Here is an 18403-nt window from a genome sequence, read left to right on the forward strand (position 1 = left end):
AATGCGTCATGGGCGACAGTGGCTCATGTGGTTGAGCGGGTCGTCCACTGATCGAAGGGTTGGCAGTTCGATTCCCCGCTCCCACCAGCCAAAATGTCGGTGTGTCCTTGGGCAAGACACTTCACCCTCCTTGCCTCCAGTGTGGCTCCACTGGTGTGTGAATGTGCATGAATGATCCTGGTGATGGTCAGAGGGGCCGTAGGCGCGAACTGGCAGCCACGCCTCTGTCAGTCTCCCCCAGGGCAGCTGTGGCTACAACCATAGCTACCATCATCAAGTACGAATAAGGAGAGAATGAATAATGGAGACAATGTAAGCGCTTTGGGTGTCTTGAAAAGCGCAGATAAATCCAATCCATTATTATTATGTAAACGCGCCGTTCGGAATACTCTGCCCCGGTCAGACTCGTTCGGATCAGAATTTCTTTCCGATCGAGATAGGTGGGTTATACCGATCGTTTATCCGATCGTGGAGCATGTAAACGGTTGATTCCGATCGTGTGTCACTACTGCTCTGGTTTACGTCATGCATAGACGGTTTTTGGCTGTGAGAAAGCTTTGGAGTGCATACGGGACTGACCAGCTCTGCGGAGGCCCCGTGAAAAGCGCCGCTCCGCTCTCGCCCCGCTGGCTCTCCCCTCTCTTACACCCCTCACGAAGGAGATGCGGGGCAGGAGCGCTTCGTATCCCCCGACGCTCACTCGGTCCACTGGCACCCGAGTGAGCAGAGCAGCCGGATTAATAATTTTGTGTCTGAGGGGGGTGTCTGGATTTGTGTTTCCAGTTGTGTCTCAACAAAATAAAGGCTGATGTTATTCCCACACATTTACGTGCAGCCAAGATGCAGATTACTGCATTTCTCGCATGGTCCTGGATTTTGTGACCATCAGGCTAATGATGTTAGCCCGTGTTTGCCTGTCCTAAGCCTTCTTCCAGCTTAATTCTTCCACAAAAAAGCACTGACCACACGGATTAAATATAACGATAAGCAAACAGGTGCTTCATAATATTCATAACATTAATAAAAGCGCGTTTGGAAGATCGTCTCGTATTACGGAGCTGCTGCACATGCTGTCTGTCTGTGGCAGCGGTTTGTTTACAACGGGACCTATATCCGCATCCGGGTGATTTTACACTACTGCGCATGCCCAGATGATTCATTCTGACCAAAAGTGTGAGCCATGGGAACGTTTGTTCTAATTGGAAAAAGGTTTTCTGATCCCATGTGCACGGGTGAATTTTAACCCGACCATTGATCCGATCAAGATATTCTGCCCATGTAACTGCGGCTAGTGATGGCAGCTTCCGTTCTAGAGGCCACTCTGACGTCATCATCATCAAAGACAGCGTTACCTAGCAACCATAGCAAGACCATAGCAGCTATAGAGGGAAACACAACAAACCATCAACGGCGGTTAAAGCAGTCAGACGTTTGTTCTGCAGCTCAGCAAAAATCTCTGCCTTAGGTTTTGGGGAGAAAAACAAAGGAAAACACACGGAGAAGGATTCTGCAAAGGAAATCCCAAGTTCTATTGGTAAGTCAGCGTCCTGAAAACATGCTTTGTTGGTTCTGAAGTGGCATGAATGCAGACTTAGATTGGTTTGTTTCCTTGGATTCTTCAGATGGATTCAAGCTGTAAATGTTGTCAGCATAAAGCAAGTTTGGACTAAACTAAAGCAGAAAGTGGCTTTGAAGATGGTCAGGAGAAATGAGGGCTTTTTTCAGGAATTCTTGGAAGAGGAGGACTTCTCCAAACAACCAGAATCTAGGAGGAGGTTTTTTCAGCATTGAGATCAGGATTTAGCATGAGCTTCAATCCCATTTTTGTTCAATCCAAATGTTTACCGTCATATTCAGGAGTTCAACTCTGAAACCACCATGACATCATAGACATTAAAGACCCTGTTACCTAGCAACCAAACACAACAAACTGTAGACTATTCAAACTGGACATTTTGGGGCAACAATTCTTTTCTAACTCAAGTTTTGATGAAAAATCCAAATGATGGAAACAGATTGTGTAAAGGAAATGAGGATCTATTGGTGAGTCACAGTCCTGGAAACATGAGTTGTGCTCTGATGAAGACGCCTGATCCAAATGTGGATTTTTGAAATGTTCTTCATGAGATTCAAACTGATTGAAGCTTTGAATTAAAGGTGTCAACACATTTCTGCATTGGATTCATTCTGTTTCAGTGTCTAAGGTTGGTTTTGTGGCAGAAACCAAGTTTTTGTTGAACAGTAGCGTTTGAAAAAGCAGAAAGTGGCTTTGAAGATGGTCAGGAGAACTTCTTTGAAGAGGAGGACTTCTCCAAACAACCACAACCTTAGAGGAAGTTTTCTGAGCATTCATAGAATGCTTTTACAATGACTCATCATTTTCCACAAGAAGCTAATGAGTTTTTCCAAATGCATGCTGGATATTCTTAGTTCTAGCTTGGAAAGCACTTTGTGGGATTTCCCTGGAAAACCCGCTTTATCAATCATTTTGGTCTCTTTTTCTTCTTCTAGCGCTTCCAGCGCTGGGGCTCCTCTGAAGGTCCAGACACAGAGAGGCCCAGAGTGACCCCAATTTCTCCTTTTTGCTCTCTCCAGTGGCTGACTCCGCCCCTTAGGACGTCCCCCTGTGTGGATCAGTGGTCAGTGGGTTGGAACCTGCTGCAAATGCAGGCTCTGGTTCTAACTGCTGGATCAGAAGTGGAATGTGAGCTGTAGTGGTGTGTCTGCAGCTGGATGTAGAACACATCAGGGAGGGGTCAAAGGTCAATCTTTCTTCCAAACAAATGTTGTCAGTCTATTCTCCAACAATGCTCCAACATCTTCAAAGGTTTTTGGTCCCAAATCCAGAGTGTAGCTGGTAGGACGTGATCATTTCAGCCTCAGATTTGGGATCTGTCATCTCTCTGCCACCGTGACACCGAGTGATGAGTTCATGCTCCAAAGCGGCCCGATCGCTGGCTTTAGGGACTATTCCAAAAGCTTTCAATGATGGCGGGGAATGAACATTAGGAACAGATGACGGCTTGAAATGTCTGCTGTTGGTTTCTGATCCAGACAGAAATTCAATCAAATGTCTGTGAATCCATGATTTCCTTAGAATCTTTGACTCTAGATTCAGATCCATCTGGTTCAAAGGATGAAACTGCAGCTAAAAGTCTTTCAAAAGTCCAAATCCTCAAAGATGAAACAGAAAGTTCCTAGAAAGTCAAATGAAAAACAATCAGAGTGTCTTAGATAAACCCGTTTGGAAGTTAAAGCATAAAAAACAAAGAAAGTTCCAAAAGCTAAAAGCCTTAAAGAAAGAAAAGTCCAAAGAAAAACAGAAATCCACATTTGGATCAGTAAAGACATGAATTCTCCAGAAACATCCAGAAACAGCTCTGAGCAGCAGCCATGAAGGGACTGAGAACAGACGGACATCAAAGCAGAATCCAAGCAGCACCTTCATCCTGATGAAGCTCCGCCCTCTGACCTTCAGCAGTCATCTCCAGGCTCCGCCCCCAGTCTGTGACGGCTGGATGATGCTGTCCTCCACCTGCAGCTGGACCTGGATGTTCTCTCAGACCATGTGGCCTCATGGATCAGAAGGTTGAGGGTTCAAGTCCCTTCATGGTTGAAGTCAGACAGAAAGTGAAGAAGAGGGAACATTCAGAGCAGTTTCTGTGCTGTTTGCTTCCTCATGAGTCACGTCTAGATCAGGTCTGGATCCCAGTCAGAAAGTGATCAGGAAATCTGCAGATCAAACCTTCATTTACTGAAATGGAAAACATCAACTGACTTTCTACAGATTCTACTTCCATTCATCAAACTCCAACAGGAAGAAGATTTACAATCAATCAAATCTGTTGATTTCCTGACAAACGTTGTTTTCTCTTCCTGTTTGAATGTTTGATTGTTCTCAAACATGAAGAGAGTTTTTTTTTTTCCTGTTTTTAGCTTGAAATTTCTGTTGAAATGTAAAGGTTCATTCAGAATTCCCCAGTGGCCTCATGTTGGAGGAGGGGCTTCATGAGATGCTGCTGGGGGCGGAGCTTGAACACACACCGCTTCCTGGAACCCAAACTCAGGCTAAGTGGAGGAAAAGTTGGGATTTCTGGTGTTTGTAAAGATCTGGAATGGTTTCCTCCCACAAAAAGGCATTTTTCTAGTTTCCTGCAGATGAATTCTTTTCCTGCTGAAAGTTCTCATCTGGGTTTGCAGATTCTTAGTTGGAGGAAAACTTGGAGCAAATTCTTCCCAGAAAAAGGATTTTCTCTGGAGTGAATTGACATGAACAGAGTGAGTTTGGACTGAAAGCAGCAACAGGGAGGAGATGTTAGAGCTTCATCAGAAAACAGCTTTCTGGAGGAGTTGGAAGACGTCAACAGTCACAGTGATGGTGAGGAGGAGGAGCTAAGACTTCCAAAGTCAGAGCTAAAGATGGAGGAGCAGCAGGAGGAGGTTCTTCACTGAAGGAGAGCACAAGTCCAGCTTGTCAGTGCTTTGCTGATTGGCTAGTTGGATGTGTTCTTTGATGAGCTTTTCAATCTGACGTCTGCTTGGAGGACTGTTTTCATCCTTTTGGATGATTCCACTATTTGAACCAGACCTGGAACTAGAAGAGACTCAATGAGAACAGAAAGACAAGAAAGGATCCAAACCAAACTCTTCTTCTGTCTGACTTCAACCATGAAGGGACTTGAACCCTCAACCTTCTGATCCATGTAACTACCGGAGCATCACTAGGACAGTTGGACTCCCCTTTGGAAAAAGAAGGCTTGAGCATGTTGTCGTGACAAACTCCACATTTCTTCTCTTTGTCAGGAGTTGGGATCCTAAAATTGGTGTCATTCATTTTCTTTTCCACCTCATATGGAGCAGAAAACTGTGCCTGTAGGCTGGAAGCAGGCAAAGGCAACAACAGCAACACTTCCTCACCTGCACCTGTTGTTGTTTGTGTGTTGATCCACAAACACATGCTGTGAAGAGGAACCTGCAGTGAAGGCAGCCATGTTGGAGCCTCACACATGTTCTCATTAGGATCAAATGAACCAGTGTGTTTGAGACTGAAAGAAAGACTGAAGGACAAAGAAATATGAAGATTCATTAAGGATCAAATCCAGACTTTATTCATGTCTTCAGACAAAAAAGCTGCAGACATTTTACAGACACAATTGAGGTTTTTCAACACTTTTCTGACCACAAGATGCAGTTCTGGATACAGCCAGAAGGTGTCGCCCTTCTCATTTCTAATGCAAGTTCAAACTACAGACCTGACTGATTTGGTTTGGTTTTTGTTCTTTTAGCCATCATGTATGAAGACATCAGACCTAGAATTACAGAAAGGCAAGGCAAGGCAAGGCAAGTTTATTTGTATAGCACAATTCGTACACAAAGTAATTCAAGGTGCTTCACAAAACAGAAAAATGCATTAAAATCACAATACATCATATAAATAATCAACATAAAATTTACTTTAAAAGAAAAGGAAAAAAAAAAAAGATTTAAAAAGAAAGGAAGGAAAGAAAGGTGCAGATAGGACCTTTCAGTCATATACACAGATAAACAGAAATGTTTTAAGTCTAGATTTGAACATGAACACAGAAGAGGCCTGTCTTACGCCTTCAGGGAGGCTGTTCCAGATTTTAGCTGCAGAATATTGAAACGCTGATTCCCCTTGTTTAGTTCTGACTCTGGGAATCAACAGGAGGCCGGCCCCTGAGGTCCTCAGAGTACGAGATGGTTCATATGGCACTAACATGTCAGAGATGTACTTTGGTGCGTGGCCATGGAGAGACTTGTACACAAGCAGAGCTGCTTTGAAGTCTATTCTTTGAGGTACAGGGAGCCAGTGCAGAGACCTGAGCACAGGACTAATGTGATCATACTTCCTGGTTTTGGTCAGGACTCGAGCAGCAGCATTCTGGATGTACTGAAGCTGTTTTACAGCTCGTTTGGACAGGCCGGTGAGCAGGCCGTTACAGTAGTCTAACCTACTGGAGACAAATGCATGGATAAGTATCTCCAGGTCTCGCTTTGAGATTATGTTTTTGATTTTGGCAATGTTTTTCAGATGGTAAAATGCCGCTGATGTTACTGACTTGATATGGCTGTTAAAGTTCAGGTCAGAGTCCATGATTACCCCTAGATTTCTGACTTGATTTGAGGGTTTAAGAGACAGAGAATGAAGGTAGCTGCTGACACTTTCTCTTTGTTTCTGTGGGCCAAAAATAATAACTTCAGTCTTAGTTTAGCTGGAGAAAGTTGTTCTGCATCCACGCGCTGATCTGTTGGAGGCAGTGGTTGAGTGAATCCACTGGCCCATATTCACCTGCTGTCAGTGACACATAGATCTGAGTATCATCTGCATAGTTGTGATAAGATATGTTATTACTGCGTATTAACTGCCCTAGTGGCAGCATGTAGAGGTTGAACAGAAGGGGTCCCAGGATCGATCCCTGGGGCACACCACAATTCAAGCCCATGTAGTCTGAGACACAACTCCCAATTTCAACAAAATATTTCCTGTCTTCTAGATAAGACTTGAGCCAACTTAGGGCAGATCCAGAGATGCCAACCCAGTCTTGGAGTCTGTGCAAAAGGATCCCATGATCAACAGTATCAAAGGCAGCGCTCAGGTCTAGCAGGATTAAGACAGAGACTTTTCCATCATCAGTGTTCAGGCGGATGTCATTGGTTACCTTGATAAGAGCAGTTTCTGTGCTATGATGGGGTCTAAAACCTGACTGGAAAACATCAAACGAATTGTTTAATAAGAGAAAGTCAGTGAGCTGTTGGTAGACAACTTTTTCAAGGATTTTTCCTAAAAATGGCAGATTAGAGAGAGGTCTGTAATTATTCAGTACAGTGGGATCAAGACCGCTTTTCTTCAGGAGAGGTTTAATGACTGCAGTTTTTAAGGCCTCTGGAAATATTCCAGATTGAAGAGACATGTTAACTATTTGAGTAATTGATGGCAACACACTGTTCAAGACAGACTTTAGAAATCTAGTGGGTAACACATCAAGGCAGCATGTAGACAAGCTCAGACGGGTGATGGTCTCTTGGACAGTTTGGTCTGTGACAGGTATAAAGTGAGTCAGCTTAGAGTGAGTAGGTGGCCGTTCGATAGTTATATGTGTTGTGGAGTTGACGGCTTTTTTAATGCCCTGAACCTTGTCATTGAAAAATACAGCAAACTCATTACATTTAGGTGTACAAACCAATTCTATTGGTAGCTGGGTTGGAGGGTTAGTTAATCTGTTAACTGTTGTGAACAGGATACGAGAGTTGCTGCTGCAACTTCCAATTATTTCAGAGAAGTACCTTTCCCTTGTTCTGCATAAGATCTGGTTATAAGCGTACAACTCTGCCTTATATATTCCATAATGAACCTGGAGTTTTGACTTGCGCCACTTTCGCTCAGCTCTGCGGCACTGTTGTTTCTGTGCCCTGACTAGATCATCATTCCTCCAGGGAGCTTTCTGTCTATGTTTTCTCAATTGAACTTTCATAGGGGCAATGGCATCCAGAACATTCAAGATGCTAGAAGTAACAGAATTCAGCATTTCATCAACATTGGCACCAGAGACGTTTTCAGGGTTTATCATTTCTACAAACTGTGCCCTAGTGCTCTCATTTATTTGTCTCCTTTGGACAACTGCAGGGCCAGGCGGTGGTTTGGGAGCAACAGACAGGTCAAAGAATACACAGAAATGATCAGAGAGGGCGACATCAACCACACTGACATTGTGAATATTAACCCCCTTTGTGATGAGCAGGTCCAGAGTGTGCCCTCTGCTGTGGGTGGGGCAACTCACATGCTGAATTAGACCAAAGGTTTCAAGGACAGCATTGAGCTCTTTTGCATTTCTGTCATTGACATTATCAACATGAACATTAAAATCACCTGTAATGACTAGACCATCAAAGTCTGTGCACACAACTGAGAGCATTTCAGTGAAATCATCAATAAAACTTTGGCTGTGCTGATGAGGTTTGTACATAACTATGCAGAGTAAGGGAGGAGTTTGTTTTAGCTCAATCTTAAAGGACACATACTCAAATGATGAAAACACACCAAATGATAGTCTGCGTGTCATGATTTCACAAGGATGAGGAACCCAGATGCTGCAACCCAGATGGAAGACAGGTAAGTGGATGATGAGAATGGATTTATTGTTTCTCCAGATGTGTAGTTGTTCGTGGCTGGTGGTGACGTGGACGAGCCTGATGGCGTGGCTGGAGGGCTTAATGCGGTTGGCGTAGGCTGTGGTTTCTAGTAGGCTTCTGTGCAGCTGAGAGGATGATCCACGCTGACTTCACTCTTGGGTGGTTGAAGATCCTGAGACAGGGAGCAGAGGTTTAGAGCGAGAAAGAAGCATAACATAAAGTTACTGAGCATGACTAGGACCAGGGCTAGTCACCATAAGGGGTAGCGAACTGGCGATGAACTGTGGAGAGGAGTCTCCTTTTAAGCAGCAGCAGCAGATGATGATGAGAGTGGAGTCAGCTGGTGGCAATCAGGCAGAGAAGCAGGCAGAGCTGGGAGGGGGAGGAGTCCGACAGGCAACATGACAGTACCTCCCCCCTAACGACCGCCTCCAGGCGGTCCGGGACGCCGATCCGGGTGGGCCCGGTAGAAGTCAGAAATGAGGGTACGGTCCAGAATAAGGGAACGGGAGACCCATGAGCGTTCCTCTGGACCGTAACCCTCCCAGTCCACAAGGAACTGGGGCCTCATTTATAAACGTTGCGTACGCACAAAAGAAGGCGTACGCCACTCTCTACGCAATAGTTGAGATTTATAAAAAGTAAACTTGACGGGAAAATGTGCGGTCCTTCACGCAAGCTCTGACCCAGGCGTACGCACAAAAACGGGTGAAATGAGAAACGGCGACACCGTCGGCAGATGGAAGAAACACGTGAAAGTGACAATCCTGCCTCTCAGAAATAACATGAAGACTTCACAAAGCAAGTCTTACAATTAACAGCCTACACAAACACCCGTTTGATCGATCAGCAGTGAAACAAACAAAACAATCAAACGAAAATTACAACAGAAATTCAAATGAACACTTATTTGGAAAAAGAAAAGTGAAATATGTTCTGCAATATTGGCATGTTGTGCAATTCATCCTCATAAATAATATAGTTAACAGAACGAAATAATGTACAAAACTGATATTCTCGTCAGTGTGTCCGTCTGGAGGAGCAGATAGGTGCGGGCGTGCGGACGGACGGACGGACAGACGTACTAATTGTCCACTGGGGAAAGTTGTTTTCATATTAAAACATTTCTTCATAAGCTACAGAATTATGGTATTCATGCATATGCCTTTAGTTTGTTTTATTTTTCATAAAACAATGTATGGCGTATGTCTCAACCATTCAGAAAGCAACAAGAAATTACATTTGCGCTGATCAATTTCCCATTTCCACGTGGATTATTACCGACATCTGTAGCTTGTCAGATGTAATTAAATGGAGGGAAATAAAATGCCCCATCACAATGCGTAATGACGCACAATGGCTGATCTTACGCTCTTAGAAGATGTGGCAAATGGAAGAATTCGGAGTGAACGCATTTTTAGACAGCAAGAAGACGTGCTGGCAAATGAGGACGAGTGGCTTATGAGCCGGTTCCGACTTCCTCGAGCCGTCCTGTTGGACCTCTGCGGGCTTTTGGGCCCGGCGTTACAGAGGAGCACTCGGAGGAACCACGCGTGTCACCCGGTGCATCTGGCGCTCCGGTCCCCCCGGCGCATGCATCTGGCGCTCCGGTGTCCCCCCCCCCCCCCCCGCCCCTGCCCCCCCCGATGGAGCCTCGAATGGTTGTGAGGCTACAGCATTTACGGCGTCTGCCACCGTTTGCCGCTCACGTGCCTTTTTGGCATTAGTAATGTCCACACTGTGCCCTCCAAACAACACTTTTCCCCTCTTTTCCACCTCGCCAACGATAACTTCTACTTCACATTGAGTGAAGTCACGTTTTTTTGATTTCCTCTCTGTGTTTGCCATGGTTCCGCAATCAATGAATATTCATTTGTGGGCGTTTCACGGACTATTTATGGACAAATATGGGCGTGTCATGAAGCCGCAAAAAGCTGCGCTGCATTTAGAATCGGTTGTGATTTATTAAGGGAAAGATGCGTAGGATGTGCGTGCGCACGGTTTTATAAATCCGAATATTTCTTTGCGTACGCACATCCTATGTTTCATCCGTACGCCATTTCTGACGCAAATCCTACGCAAAGCTTTATAAATGAGGCCCCTGGTGCCCACGACCCCGGCGGCGGACGTCCAAAATCCGACTGACCGTGTACGCAGGAGCGCCATCAATGACCCGGGCGGGTGGAGGGGAAGTGGAAGGCGGGCAAAGCTCGCTGTCGACCACAGGCTTGATCTGGGAGACGTGAAATGATGGATGGATCTTGAGTGCCGCAGGAAGCCGGAGACGGACGCAGGTGGGACTGATGACTTTGTCAATGGCGTAGGGACCTATGAAACGTGGGGCGAGCTTGCGAGAAGTAGCATAAATGGGAATGTTGCGTGATGATAACCAGACCTTCTGTCCTGGGAGGTACGTGGGACCCGCCACCCGGTGACGATTAGCTGCCCGGCAGTTGATCTCCCTGGTGCGGAGCAACGCCTCCCTGGTCTGACGCCAGATCTCCTGGCAACGTTGAAGGTGGTCCTGAACAGAAGGAACAGCGAGGTCCAACTCATGAGACGGAAACAGAGGGGGTGCATAACCCAGTGCGGCCTCAAAAGGGGATAGACCCGTGGCAGAAGAGGGGTGCGTGTTATGGGCGTATTCCACCCAAACCAGGTACTTGGACCAGTCAGAGGAGTTGCGGTCGGCCAGACAGCGTAGCGAGGTCTCCAGCTCCTGATTGGCACGTTCTGCCTGGCCGTTAGACTGGGGGTGATAACCGGAGGTCAGGCTCACAGTGGTCCCCAGGGCACTGCAGAAGGCCTTCCAAACCTGGGAGACGAACTGGGGTCCCCGGTCAGAGACGATGTCAATGGGGAGCCCATGATGGCGGAAAACCTGCTGCACCAGAATTTCCGTGGTCTCCGCGGCGGTGGGCAACTGAGGTAGGGGAATGAAGTGGACAAACTTAGAAAACCGGTCAATGACAGTAAGGATGACTGTGTTACCCTGAGACGGGGGGAGTCCAGTGACAAAGTCCAGAGCTACGTGAGACCACGGGCGGCAGGGGGTAGATAACGGCTGGAGGAGGCCTGATGGAGGTGAATTGGAGGACTTTGAGCGAGCGCAGGTGGTACAGGCGGCAACATACTCCTTAACATCCTTGGACATGGAGGGCCAGTAAAACCTCCGCCGAAGAAGGTTGAGGGTCCTGGCTACCCCGCCGTGGCAGGCAATGCGAGAGGCGTGGGCCCATGTGATGGCGTCAGACCTGAGGGATTGAGGGACATAGAGAGTACCGTCAGGGGGGTCCGGATGGTCGGGTTCCTCACCTTGGGCTTGCAGCACTTTGTTTTCAATGTCCCAGGTGATGCTGCCAATGATGCAGGTGGAAGGAATGATGGGAGCTGAGGTTTGGTCCTGGTCATCGGAGCTGTATTTCCGTGAAAGAGCGTCTGACTTGATATTCCGACTTCCTGGTCTGTAAGTTATCGAGAAGTTGAAGCGATCAAAGAATAAGCACCAGCGGGCTTGACGGGAATTGAGTCTTTTGGCGGATCGAAGATAAGAGAGATTTTTGTGGTCGGTCCACACTATAAAAGGATGGACCGCACCCTCCAGCCAGTGACGCCATTCGTCGAGAGCAAGTTTTATAGCGAGCAGTTCACGATTTCCCACATCGTAATTGCGTTCAGCGGGAGAAAGTTTCTTTGAGAAAAAGGCGCAGGGCTTTAGCTTGCCAGAGTGTTCTTCACGCTGGGAGAGAACAGCTCCCACTCCTGAGTCGGATGCGTCCACTTCGACCACGAATTGCCTGGAGGGGTCTGGTTGGATCAATATGGGAGCGGAGACAAAGAGGTTTTTAAGTGTGTCAAAGGCTTTCTGAGCAGCGGGAGTCCACTGGTAGGACCGGGTAGTGGAGGTGAGCTGAGTCAGGGGAGCGGCGATAGCACTGTAGTTTCTTATAAAGCGCCTATAGAAATTGGCAAACCCCAAAAATTGCTGTAGCTTCCTACGAGTGGTAGGTTGTTCCCAACAGGAAACAGCCTCTATTTTAACCGGGTCGGGACGGATGCTGCCGGCTTCGAAGATGTAGCCTAGAAAAGGTATTACAGTGGAGTGGAACTGACATTTCTCTGCCTTAACGAAAAGCTGATTCTGGTATAACCGGTGTAATACTTGACGAACATGGGCTTGATGTTGATCGGGGTGTTTAGAGTAAATGAGAATGTCGTCAAGATAAACAAAGACGAAACGGTTGATGAAATCCCGTAGAACGTCATTAACTAAGCGTTGAAAAACGGCAGGAGCGTTGGTTAAACCTAATGGCATGACAAGGTATTCATAATGACCGAGAGGGGTCTTGAATGCGGTTTTCCATTCGTCGCCCTCTTTGATCCGAACGAGATGGTAAGCGTTACGTAGGTCTAGCTTGGAAAAAATGCGTGCTTCCTGGATAGAGTCAAAAACGGAAGAGATGAAGGGAAGAGAGTATTTGTCTTTTACAGTGATTTGATTGAGCTCCCGATAATCAATGCAGGGTCTGAGGGTTTTATCTTTCTTCTCGACGAAGAAGAACCCAGCGCCGACAGGAGAAGATGAGGGACGAATGTGCCCCGAGGAGAGCGCCTCCTGAATATACTTCTCCATCGCTACTTTCTCGGGACCCGAGAGGTTAAACAGTCTTCCCTTAGGAAGTGGCGCACCCTCTAATAAAGTGATAGAGCAGTCGTAGGGACGGTGGGGAGGTAAGGAAGCAGCTTTGGTCTTACTGAAAACCGAGCGAAGATCGTGATAGCAGCTAGGAACGTTAGACAGGTCAATTTCTTCAGTACTTTCGACAGGAGTGGAGCTAACAGGTGGAATAGCAGATTGGAGACAGTTGGCGAGACAGAATTTGCTCCAACCAATAATGCGCTGGTGGACCCAATCAAAATGCGGGTTGTGACGGCGGAGCCAGGAAAATCCCAAAATTATCGGATTCTGGGGGGTTTGCGTGACAAAAAACTGAGCATATTCACGATGATTACCAGAGGAAACCAACAGAACCGGCTTAGTGCGGTGAGTAATAACAGAAAGCTGTTGACCCCCTAAACCAGCGGCCTTGACAGGAGAAGGAAGGGCCTCAGTGGGCAGGGATAAACTTATGACGATACTGTGGTCAATAAGGTTCTGTTCAGCTCCGGAGTCGATCAAGGCTTGGAGGTCCAGAGTCTCTGAAGCATGACTTAGCTTGACAGGAATCATGAGGAAATGCTTTGATGTAATTTCATCACCTGCCCTTGGCCTGTCCTCTAGAGGGGGTTTTCGGAGTAGGTGACACTGGTGTACCTGGTGACCTGGTTTCCCACAGTAGAAACATAAGCCTTCCACCTGCCGTCTCTGCCGTTCTTCTGTGGAAAGCTTGGAATGCCTGATCTGCATGGGCTCTTCGGGTTGACTGCGGGGAGATTCAGACTGGGTTATAGGGGAAAAGTGTGGTGTCGTACCTGGCGGTGGAACAACCAGAGTTTTGCGTGGTGTAGGAAGTCTTTCGTGCTGCCGCTCGCGTAAGCGGGTATCGGAGCGGAGAGCAGCCTTGATGAGCTCCTCAAAGGAGTTGGTTTCAGGCTGAAAACACAGGTGGTCTTTTATGTTTTCACTCAGGGATTGATAGAAGACCCCTCTTAAAGCAGGATCCGTCCAGCCTGCTTCCACCGCCAGGATCCTAAAATCAATCACATGGTCACTCACTGATCGATTACATTGTTTCAGGGCGAGAAGCTTACGAGCGGCTTCCTCTTGCTTCCTGGGCTGGTCAAACACCAGCTTGAGTTCTTCTATAAAATGTTCGTAGGTCAGGTGAGTGACGGGATTTACAGCCAAAAAAGCCTGGGCCCACTGCAGGGCTTTATTACGAAGTGAATTTATAATTAAAGTAATTTTACTGAGATCGGAATTGTAGTACCTTGGGGCTTGCTGGAACAGCAAATGACATTGTAGCAGAAAACCTCCAAAGGCTTTGACATCGCCGAAATATGGTTCAGGTTGTAGGCGGAAGTTCTCCGGTGACGGAGCGGAGGCGGAAGTAGCAGCAATGCCGGAAGCAGGAAGAGGAGATGCGGGAGTAGCCTTTTGGCTAGCTAATTCCATGAGAGTAGTGTTGATACCTTTGATACGGGAAATAAGGTCTTCTTGGACTGTGGTGACACGGGAGATGGCGCTGTAAAAGGAGTTCTAAATACACTCCGTGTTGGTTAACAACGGAGTGGAGTCCCTCTGGGTCAGCTGGGTCCGGGGAGTGGCCAGTTCGTTCTGTCATGATTTCACAAGGATGAGGAACCCAGATGCTGCAACCCAGATGGAAGACAGGTAAGTGGATGATGAGAATGGATTTATTGTTTCTCCAGATGTGTAGTTGTTCGTGGCTGGTGGTGACGTGGACGAGCCTGATGGCGTGGCTGGAGGGCTTAATGCGGTTGGCGTAGGCTGTGGTTTCTAGTAGGCTTCTGTGCAGCTGAGAGGATGATCCACGCTGACTTCACTCTTGGGTGGTTGAAGATCCTGAGACAGGGAGCAGAGGTTTAGAGCGAGAAAGAAGCATAACATAAAGTTACTGAGCATGACTAGGACCAGGGCTAGTCACCATAAGGGGTAGCGAACTGGCGATGAACTGTGGAGAGGAGTCTCCTTTTAAGCAGCAGCAGCAGATGATGATGAGAGTGGAGTCAGCTGGTGGCAATCAGGCAGAGAAGCAGGCAGAGCTGGGAGGGGGAGGAGTCCGACAGGCAACATGACACTGCGGGTTGCAATATTATCTCTAAACAGTGCAGAAACGCCTCCACCCTTTTTATTTTCTCGTATTTCCGATTCATGTTTGTAGTTGGGGGGAGTTGATTCGACTAGAACTATGTTTCCTGTGTTTTTGTCAAGCCATGTTTCAGTTAAAAACATAAAATCAAGATTAAAAGAAGAGATAAGATTATTGATTAAAAATGATTTGTTGCATAAAGATCTGACATTGAGTGCAGCAAGTTTGAGATTAGTTTCCTTGGGACTGGTCAAAACCTTCTTGCAAGGGATGTGAACTAGATTTCTTTGATTGGACAGTCTAACTGCCCTTTTTTGCATTCTACGTGGTGCAACTACAGGTATAGCACCAGAAGGAAGCTGTTCATCACAGGGCCCCAGTTTGACATAACCTTTCCTAGGACACTGGGGGCCCGTTTCATCCTAGCTCCGGGGAATAGCACCTCTAGAGGCGCGCAGGGGAGGTCGAGTTGAGGGTAGTTTGGGTGATGGACCGGGAGGAGTGGGAGCTGGACAGGATTTGGGTGAACGACGGAGGGGGCGTGTTGGAGGGGGTTTGGATGAAGGCCGTGTTGGAGGGACTTTGGGTGAAGGATGAAGAGGGGGCGCTGGAGGGGTAGGAGAGCTCCTGTGTGGTGTGAGGCTCACAGGTGTTAGGGGAGCCATCTTAATTCCTGACTTAATGAGGCTATCAAAATGGCTAGGTAGGGCCATGGGTGAAAGTGGGGGGGACGAAAGGAAAGTGAGTCTTCACTGGGAGTAGATGTAGCAGGGGGCGCCCACAGCTGGTCAGATGGTGGAATTTCTGGGGCCAAATCTGGTGGTTGTTGTTGTGGTTCTGCAGCTGGGTCCTTAGCTGGCGGTAGTTGTTGTGGTGCTGGTGCAGGTGAGTCCTTAGATGGAAGTGGTTGCTGTAATGCTGGTGGAGCTGAGTCCTTAGGTGGAGGTGGTTGTGGTGCTGGTGCTGGTGCTGCCGGATCCAAGTCATTGACCGGTGTTGGTGGAGGTAGTTGTTGTTGCCGTTGTGCTGTGGTTCCTGGGACACTGGCTCGGTCCTTCCTTACTGCCTTTTCAGGGCCTTGGCCTCTATGCCCCAGAGCGTGGAGGAGGTTCTTCACTAACTCTCTTGCTCCACCTCTGTTCAGGTGTGGGCCTCTTCCCATGAAAAGGTCCTTTCGCTTCCAGAATGTATTGAAGTTCTCAATGTAATGCAATCCTCTGGAAGCACACTCTCTGGAGAGCCAATTGTTCAGCTGAAACAGACGGCTGAACTTGAGTGACACCCCATCGATGTTAGGAAGAGGTCCGCTGATGAATGCTTCAACCTCTACTTTGTCAATCTCTTCAAATAACTTCATGAAGTCCTTTTTCAAACGTTCGGACTGTTCTTTTCTGATATCGACAGCACCTACATGGATGATTATTCGTTTAACTCCTTGGTACAAGACTTTAGATAAGAGTCCTGTAATCACTGGAACAGTAGAACTTGGGCAACATAAAGTTTGCATTCTTCTGTGGCTGACTCCACTGATAGCGCCATCTCCAAGCAGCAGCGTATCTCTGACCTTGACGTTTGGCACAGATTTTCTTTCTGCCTGTGCTTTGTTGCCAACATTATGACTCCTTCTCTGTGGTCCAATTTCACTGTGTTCTTCAATATCACATTGTGTTAGGGGTAAAAATCTGTTTGTGAGCTTTATTTCGGATGTTCTGTCATCTTTACGCTTTGGCTTAACACAGAGTTCCTCCGCACAAAGTTTTGGAAAGGACACAACATCACTCAGGTCTATGTCACAGAAAAAACATCAGAAATGTTTCACAAACTTATTTTAATAAATTAAAATGTATAATTTCTGTCTATTGGAAGTCATTTGAAGTGAAGCTGTGAAAGTGACCACATTTGTTCAACAACCTCATAGCAACAAGAAACAAAGCAGATTTCTCTCCAAAGAAGTTTTTTTCCTCCGTTTTCCATCCAAACAAAGACAAACAGATGTTCTGTTTGGCAGAAATGTGTTTCCACCCAGAGGAACCTGCAGCAGCTGCTGATCCATCAGAAGATTCTGGACCTGCAGAGACTTCCCACACAGCTGCCTCTGCCTCCAAAGAAGCTGCTGATCTGCATGGAGAGAGAGAGAGCTCCAAGTCTCTGCAACCAAAGCAAAGAAGCAACCAGAGAACAGAAGCACAGAGCTGAAGCAAACATCCCAGAACGTTTGCTTTGGGAGTCCCACCTTCAGTTTGATCCGCTTCAAGACAAAGTCCCACATTTTTGATTTGATTTGATTTGAAATGGTTTATTTCAATCAATCAAATAGAAGTTATACACAAAAGCAATATAATCATCAGTTATACATTCATACAGTAACTAGTCAAACTTAGGATAATTAGACATAATTAATAAATATTGCTTGAAAGGGAGTGGAAGGAAGCGAACTTATATAATTCCACCCCGTTATACTATAACCATTTTATTACAGGATTTATCAATATCCGGTTCCCAGTTTTTATCAGACAGAATTAAGAATCATAAGGTATCAATAAGGCACATGCCAAAGATGAATTACCTAAGTACTACGTCAAAAATAACTATTTTAGAAATTAACATGGCAAATGCAGCATCTGAAATATATGCAAATTATGTTACTTTTAAAAGTCATTCATATGCTTTAAAAAATAATACTATACCAGTAAAATAGACACAACACTGTTTCAGGAATTTTCATAGCAAAATTTCATCAAGTATCAAAAGTTAAAAACATGTGCAAAGTTATGCTACATTAGGAAAGATTTTTGAATCAATTTATCAATTTTAGGAGCTAGTGAAGTAATATCATCAAAAGTCAATCAATTTAACAATTTTCAAAAGTGATTAATCATTTTTTTTTACTCTTTTTATATAGATATATATATATTTTTATAATAAAGTAATGCTGTTGGGGAAAAATAAAAAGGGTCCATAAACTGTCGAATTGTCCAAGGTTGGTATTTCTTCTTTTACTGATAACAGCTGATCTTTTGGATTCAAAACAGAGTTTATAGTTCTCTTCGATGTTATGTCTGCAGACATTAGATTCAGGTCCATATCCTTCTTCAGCTGATTTCAGCTGCGGTGAAAGTTGAGGTCAAGTTGTCTGCAGGTCAGAACTCTCTGCTGTTATTCAGGTGACGTCAGACGATGGAGAAAGTGATGATTCCTGGTGTCATATTTCTTGAAATGGTTTGGCTCTTTGATTTATTACTCCATGTTGTTTCAGACGACCGTGATCAGACACTTCTCAAAGTCCTTCATGGTGTTCACAACCACAACCTTGGCCCGGTCCGGTGGACCGAGCGGTTTGACGTAAATCCTGCAGCCTTTAACCCAAGTGTTCTCAATCTGCTTACGCTTCCTGAGAAGCCTGGCATGTTTTGAGATTTCAGCATTTCTTCTGGTCAGATGGTCGTTCAGATAAGCAGCCGAACCTTTCAGGTGTTTTC

General features: G+C 46.1%; 1 long non-coding RNA gene across 1 annotated transcript in view; it reads right to left on the reverse strand.

The window, feature by feature from the left end:
• Positions 1-18403, reverse strand: part of LOC144988379 (uncharacterized) — a 164123-nt gene that overhangs the window by 121857 nt on the left and 23863 nt on the right. The window lies entirely within an intron of this gene.

This window comes from Oryzias latipes, chromosome 2 (genome assembly GCF_053564925.1).
Source record: "Oryzias latipes strain Hd-rR chromosome 2, Olatipes_Hd-rR_3.1".
Taxonomy (NCBI): Eukaryota; Metazoa; Chordata; class Actinopteri; order Beloniformes; family Adrianichthyidae; genus Oryzias; species Oryzias latipes.